Source organism: Melozone crissalis, unplaced genomic scaffold (genome assembly GCF_028551555.1).
Source record: "Melozone crissalis strain CALT ecotype California unplaced genomic scaffold, PUWL_Pcris_2 ptg000068l_1, whole genome shotgun sequence".
NCBI classification, from domain to species: domain Eukaryota; kingdom Metazoa; phylum Chordata; class Aves; order Passeriformes; family Passerellidae; genus Melozone; species Melozone crissalis.
Window position 1 is genome coordinate 4,550,975 of NW_026535846.1, and position 7,169 is coordinate 4,558,143.

Sequence of the window (7,169 nt, forward strand, 5' to 3'; positions counted from 1 at the left end):
GGCTTGGCATGAGCTCCCCAGCCAGGTTTTTTTGTTTGTTTGTTTGTTTTTGTTTTTTTTTTTTTTGTTTTTTTTGTTTATTGACTCCCAAATTGCAATCAAATCTTGGTTCTTGGTGAAGCCACTGCTGTCCCAGCTGATGGCCTTGGAGAGGGGGTGGCAGCTCCCAGTGGACCACATTAAACTGGCTCTGGGACACACTGATGGATGGCTGGGCTGCCTGTTTAAGGCTTGATGTTCTTCTTCTCTGTCTTTAAACTGCTCTGGTTGGAGTCTCACAGCCAAAAGCAATCAATATAACCCACAAATGTGCATGTTAGAAAAGAAAGGTGTAATAGGAGAGCACAAGGAGGGTGAGGAATTGTTCACACTCAAAGCAATAATGGATTTCCTGAAGGGGATGTCAGCTTTAGGGATGTGAGGCACAGCAGCACAGCTCATCTTGTGGCAACTTTCCTTCCTCCTGCATTTCCCAGCCTTTAATGGAGGTAATTATCATACTTCCATTAATTGACCCTGTCAGCAGTGAGCAGAGGTAGCATGGGAGTTCTGGGATGGTATTCCTGGGAAATGGAACCTAACAAAGCACTCTGCCCCTCTGGCACAGGCAGGCATGGCTCAGGGCAGCTGACTCTGGAAAGATCAGGGAAACCCTTGGGATCAGGAGAAACCCCCACGTTCAGTTTGCCTTCCCTTCAATCTGCCATTGTCCCCATGGATAAAGCCACAAATTTCAGCAGAGTGTGTTTGGTTTTCCTGGCTAAGGACAAAGTCACCTCGCTGTCCTTTCTCACCCAGAGCCTGCATCCTCCCCACGCTGCTGGTGACACACCCAGCACTTGTCCCTCTGTCCCCCTGGTGCTCCCCTGACCCTGGGCTGACTCAGCCCAGCCATGTGCACTGGCTGAGCACAATTTCACAATAAAATCATCGGTCACTTCTCAAAAAGGGGCACATTTACTCAGCCACTTGGAAGAAAAAAGGGAAATGCAGCCTATAATTCCTTTTATTTACAGTGAGAAATGAGGCATGAGTAAGATGATTAGAACTGTAATTAAACAAGAGAGTCAGACCCACAGATTGGCACAAGATGGAGAAGGAGGCTCTTGGAGAGAACAGCATCCTGAATCCTGAAGTATTTTTCCCACTGCAAGCCCCAGGGACATCTCTCCTTAATTTGCTGTCTAACAAGAAGCTCTGCCCCAAAGCCCCTCTGTTTACCTAGGAATGAAAGCTGGGCCTGAGGAAAAGGTCGAGCCAATTTTCTCACTGAAACATCCTGCACACAGAGACATGCAGAGATCCTGAAATCTGAGCTTCATTACAAAGGAAAAAACAATTTCCTAAGGATGACAGGGGAAAAGCCCAGAGGACATTCTGTCTGCAGCCAAGCAAAGCTGGAGTCTGGCTCCAGTCCTGAATTCCACCCCTCTCTGGCACTTGCCAAACACCAGCTCAGCTCTGCAGATGCCATGACCATCCTAACACCATGTTGCATTCCAGTCCCATGGCTGCTCTCCTTCCTGGGTGATGCAGTTCTTGGCATGTTTTCCACAGCTCTCCCCAGCTCACATCTGAATTCCCTGGGATAGGTTTCGGTGTCCTGCTGGGAGGCAGATAATCCACCCTTTGTCACCAGGGATTGATGCCTCAGAACAACTCCACTGCATCAAAGAAAAGCAGTTAGGAATAAATTTGCCACTGCTAACAAGCTTGACTGGGTCAGAGCTTTGTGTGCTGGAACAAAGAGTTTAAGACCCTGGAACATGTTTGGATTGCAGAGGAAATTCCATTCAGTCTCGGGAATGGATCACTTGAGTTTGTAGATCAGGTCTTGCTCTGGATGAAGATCAGACCCTCACAGGGCACCTGCTCTGCCCTAGAGCTGGTTCAACAAGATCTGGGGTTTTTTGAGGTGTCAGTGGCAGACAGAAGGCACCAAATTCAGCACAGTGCCAAGGGGAAGACAGTAATTCCCAGCTCTGTCATTGGCTCATCCATGCATGCAGGGCTTAAATCCAACTGGGAGCCCAGTGTGCTGGCAAAGAGGAGTTCCAGGAGGCAACTTTGGCACCTGGCAGTTGTGGGAATTCCGCACATCATTCCTGATGTCCAGAATTGCCGAGACAACCTTTGGGGGGGCTCAGAAGTCCTGGAGCGCTGCCAGAAGTGCTTGGTGGCTGGACTTTGATCCTGCACGGGATGTGGCACCTGTATGAGGATGAGAGGATCACACGGGGCTAAGTGGTGAAGGAATAGATTAATTATAGAGTGAAAACACAGGGTTTAGAATCTCAGTACAGGGGGGTTCTAGGAGACAAGATGGAGGAATTAGGGCGTGTCCTGTCCTTCTTCTTCTTCTTCTTGTCATCCATCTTTGATGGTGATGGTGGCACTTTGAGATTGGTTCTTACTGAATTTGCACTTGTCAATAAGAGTGAAAGGTATTGGGAGGAAAAGGTAAATATCCTACACGTAGTTTTTGGGATAAAGATAAGTGACCGCCCCGAGGGCAGTCAGTGTGCTCATGTCTGGCTTGCTGTGCGGACCTCTGTCGGGCCAGGAGAAAATATTGTAGATAAGAATTAATAAACAACACTGAAGAACTGAAAAACCTGAAGACTCCTTTTGTCCTTTGGAGCGTGGGCTGCCCAAGGCCATCCAGAGCCTTACCAGGCCATTAGAACAGCCGAGACGGGACAGGCAGTGGGGTGAGGAGAGCAGCTCTGTCCTGAGGGATTCCAGGAGGGTGGAGACTGATGGGCTGTGCTGTGCAGCAGTGACAGACACGCTGCACTGCCTGAGATTTGTCTGGAGCTGTAAACACATCTGCTCTGGCCTTGCCCAGCCCTCCTCCCGCTCCCAGCCTGTGGATGCTCATGTCAGGGAGTTCTCAGGAAGCTGTCTCCTTGGGATGGGCAGGCTGATGGCTGTTTGCTCAGCTTCAGAGCAAGGAGAATTTCTCTGAGTGTGCCTTGGGATGCTCAGGAGGCTGTTCCCACTCAGGAGTGCAAACCATGCCCCTGAATCATCAGACTGTTAAATACAAGAAGTGCAGCTCAAATTGCAAGACAATAAACGAGAAGATTCTTGTAGAATAATTTTGAAACTGAGAATGATCACAACCTGTTCCTGGCTGCTCACTGAACAGAGAAGGAAGTTCCTTGTGTGAGCTGTTTGTTCATACATCCAGTTCAGCCCCAAGAGTGACAGTGAAACTCTGTGTTCTTCACTTCCCTTCCTGGATTCTGCTGGAAGAGGACACAAGTGTCAGGTGATTCCATCACACCCACTAAGATGACATTTTAGCTTCTTTCCATTAAAGCCATCCAGCCACAGCAACTGTGAAGGGAAAAAAACCAACTCTACCAAACCTTTGCTACCCTCAGAGCCCCTCAGTGATTTTCCATCTCTGCAAGTGATGCTTTAACTAATGCCATCTCCTGCCTGGGAGCAGGGTGGGGGCTGTCCCAGAGCCCCAGCACAGCGTGGGGAGCAGGTCATTAATCCAAGGCAGAGCAACACAACCAGGGAGGCTAAAAATACCCAGGACACCTGATTGCTCCACCTGATTGTAGGGAATTGAGGGGAGGAGAGGGATGGGCCCTGCATGCTGAGTGCTCAGGCTGCTGCAATCACAGCCCCTGCCTGCTGGAAAACCTCTGGGATTGGTGTTACTGCAGCAGGATCAGCTCAGAGGCAGCCCCTGTGGGACTCCTTCAGCAGCACAAGGGATGAGCTGATTGTGTTTGGTCCAGGAGACCCCTGGATATCCCATGGCATGGAAATCCAACCCCAGAACCACTGCACTGCCCCAGAGTGGTGGCACTAACATCATCACTGCCCAGGGATGTCAGTAGGAAAAGGTGGAACAAACAGCACAGATCATTTTCCATGAGCTACTTTCAAAACCTTCAGTTGCATCATTTTAGGTCTGTCAGCACAGGCTGTAATTATAATCCCAGAATCCCAGACTGGTTTGGGCTGGGAGAGACCTCAAAGCTCATCCAGCCCCTCCTTGGCAGGGACACCTTCCCTATTCCAGTTTACACAGGAGTGTGCAACTCCTCACAAGGACCCTGACACCAGCTCAGGACAGCAAAACTCACTTAAAATTCCCCTGGGGATAAGGAGAGTCCCAAGGGCTGAAGTCCACAGGAGCCCCTGCCCAGCTCTGCTTTGTTCCTCCCAGCAGCCTCACATTCCCTGGATTAAGCTCCTTGTGTGTTTCTCCTCTCTGGGAAGATACTTCACAATCTATTTGTGACAGTCAAAATTCTAAAATACAGGCAGGATCTCTTCTCCCTGAGGCTCTTTTTGAGAGAGCTCGTTCTTGACTATCCCCCAAGTGAGGAAAACAAACTCCAAAGGCTGAATTCCTGCGGTGTTTCAGCTGCCCTTGGCACCCTCTGCACATTCCTTGGGCTCTCTGCCTCCCAAATTATAGCACCCAGTGTTTGGGCAGGTGCTGGGGGCGGAATTGTATCTAAACTCATCCTCTCAGGGTATTTTTGGCAGCATTCTCTTGATGACACTTGTACACAAGGCTCTGCAACAGCCCCTCTGCCACTCAGTGTGGGTGCCTGGTAATGCCCCCTCCCACCTTCTCGCAGTAAAAATAGCACAAGAAATTGTTCTTTTCTCAAACATCTCCCCCCAGAATGTCATTTTCATCTGCATCACACAAGATTTCGCTGTTTTGTTGATAGGGATTTATTGTGCTAGATTTTATCTGCCTGTTAAACACTTCCTAAGTGGGGAGTGAGTAATAAAAATGAGGTTGCAGGAATTGCTTGGTGGGGAACAGACCAGACCTACAATTTAGCGTGCTTGTTCCTGTAAGCTGAGGAACTTCAAACTGATCTGCAAATTACAAAATAAATTTAGAAAATCACTTTTCTAAATTTTCACAGCACAAAGCCTGTCCAGCAGGGTGAGAGTGAATGGCAGAATCAATGCCAATGTAGGGAACTCAGAGCAAGACCAAAAGAGTTACAGATTCCTGTAGCACAGGAGAAATTCTGGAATAAATGTGACTTCAAATTACATTAAAAAATGGATATCCTGAAGATGCTGTGGGCTGTACTCAGCAGTTCAGTCAAGGATGGAACATTGCCTTGGTGGCCTTGGACAGGACATGTCCAGCATTGTGCCAGCCTTCCCTTCCCTTCCCTTCCCTTCCCTTCCCTTCCCTTCCTTTCCTTCCCAAACCTTCCCTTCCCAAACCTTCCCAAACCTTCCCAAACCTTCTCCCTCCCAGCTGGAGGAAATGTGGAATTGTCCTTTTAAGTCCAATTCATCTCTGATCTGGGTGGGTTTTTATGCATTCAGCTTCTTCAGAAGCACTCAAAGTGCATTTTCTAAGCTTCACACCGTAGCCTCGTTCTCTGTTTATTTTCTTCTGACCCCTCCCTTTGCCTCATCTCCTCAGGCTCCATAAATGCAGATTTCAGGCAGAAGATGGGCACAACCCATCTGTGACTTGGGAAGAGCTCCCTGGAAGAAGCCAGCTCTCCTTATTCCCTGAGATTCCCACTCAAACTGATCCCCTTGGCACAAGTTTGGGGAGAAGCTGTGAGGGTGGCAGTGCCTGGCTGAGCAATGCAGCTGTTCCTTCAGCTCTTCTCATCTCCACATCCTTATTTCTTCCCTCATTTTTTATTTTTGTCTTGTTTTTGCACTTTCCTTAGGGAAGAGGAGGAAGCTGCATTGCTATTCCACAGGTACATTTTGCGCAGTGCTGCAAAGTCCCCTAAGTGATGCCCACCCCGTTTATTATTAACTTTAAAAACCACGCTCATCCTTCTGCAAACCCCAGAAGCTACCGGGGGAAAAACGACTTTGGATCACGTGGAGCACAAACACAAAGCCTTAATTAACGAGTGCTGCCCCCACTAATTGCAGAGGAGGAGCCTGTGCTGCTCCGCACCGGGAATGACAGGGAATTACAGCCCGTGTGTTTCTTCTTGCCTTGATCTCAGGCTGTGTGGGTTTGTACGAGCCGTAGAAATTATAGAATATGGAATAACACCCATGGAAGGTGTCCCAGCCCGTGGCAGGGATTGGAACTGGATGAGCTTTAATGTCCCTTCCAACCCAAACCAGTCTGGGATTCTGATTTTGCTGTAATTAAAAGCTGTCAATTCTCACGCTCGATACAAGATCTCTAATAATTAAACCTGTAATTTTTCAGGCTCGCTATAAGATCACCAACATTTAAAACCAGTACATTCTGAAGCTCCTGAAGGGATTTTTTTGGTAATTCAAGGTTTGGCTTGGAACAAACGCCTGGGAGCTGCTGCCCTTGGGGCTGTGAGACACCAGCAGTGAACAGCAATTCCAGCAGTTCCTCGGGCTGGGCACCCACGGGACACAGCACCGTGCTTGGAATTTCAAACACACGGCAAACAGGAGCAACAGGTGTCACTGGCGGTGGGAAGTGTGACAAGTGTTAAAGTGACAAGTGTGCCTCCAACCCCTTTCTCCAGGGGAGGATGCTGTCAGCCTGCTGCTCACCCAGGCGGCACAGCTGATGGCCGCATGCTTTGAGGGGGGGAAAAAAGGTGTTTTTCCCTGAAATAGTCCCTGAGAGCTGCGCGATCGCCGGTGCTGGGAGGGGGAAAGAGACGGGGAGAGAGTGGGACTGCAGCAGGATGGAGGGGAGGATGAGGAGGATCCCGGGGGCTCTGGGCACATCCCGAGCTCCGGGCATATCCCGGGGGCTCTGGGCACAGCTCGGGAGTTCCAGGCATATCGTGGGAGCTCTGGGCACACCCCGGGAGTTCCAGGCACAACCCGGGGGCTCCCGGCACAGCCCGGGGGTTCCAGGCATATCCCGGGGGCTCCGGGCACATCCCGGGGGTTCCGAGCACATCCCGGGGGTTCCGAGCACATCCCGGGGGCTCCGGGCACATCCCGGGAGATCCGGGCACATGCCGAGGGCTCTGGGCACATGCCGGGAGTTCCAGGCACATCCCGGGAGCTCCGGGCACATCCTGGGGACTCTGGGCACAGCCCGGGAGTTCCAGGGACATCCCGGGCGCTCCGGGCACATCCTGTGTTCCAGGCACATCCAGGGAGGTTCGGGCATGTCCCGGGAGTTCCAGGCGTATCTCGGGGGCTCCGGGCACATCCTGAGGGCTCGGGGCAGCATATCGGGGCGCACCCCC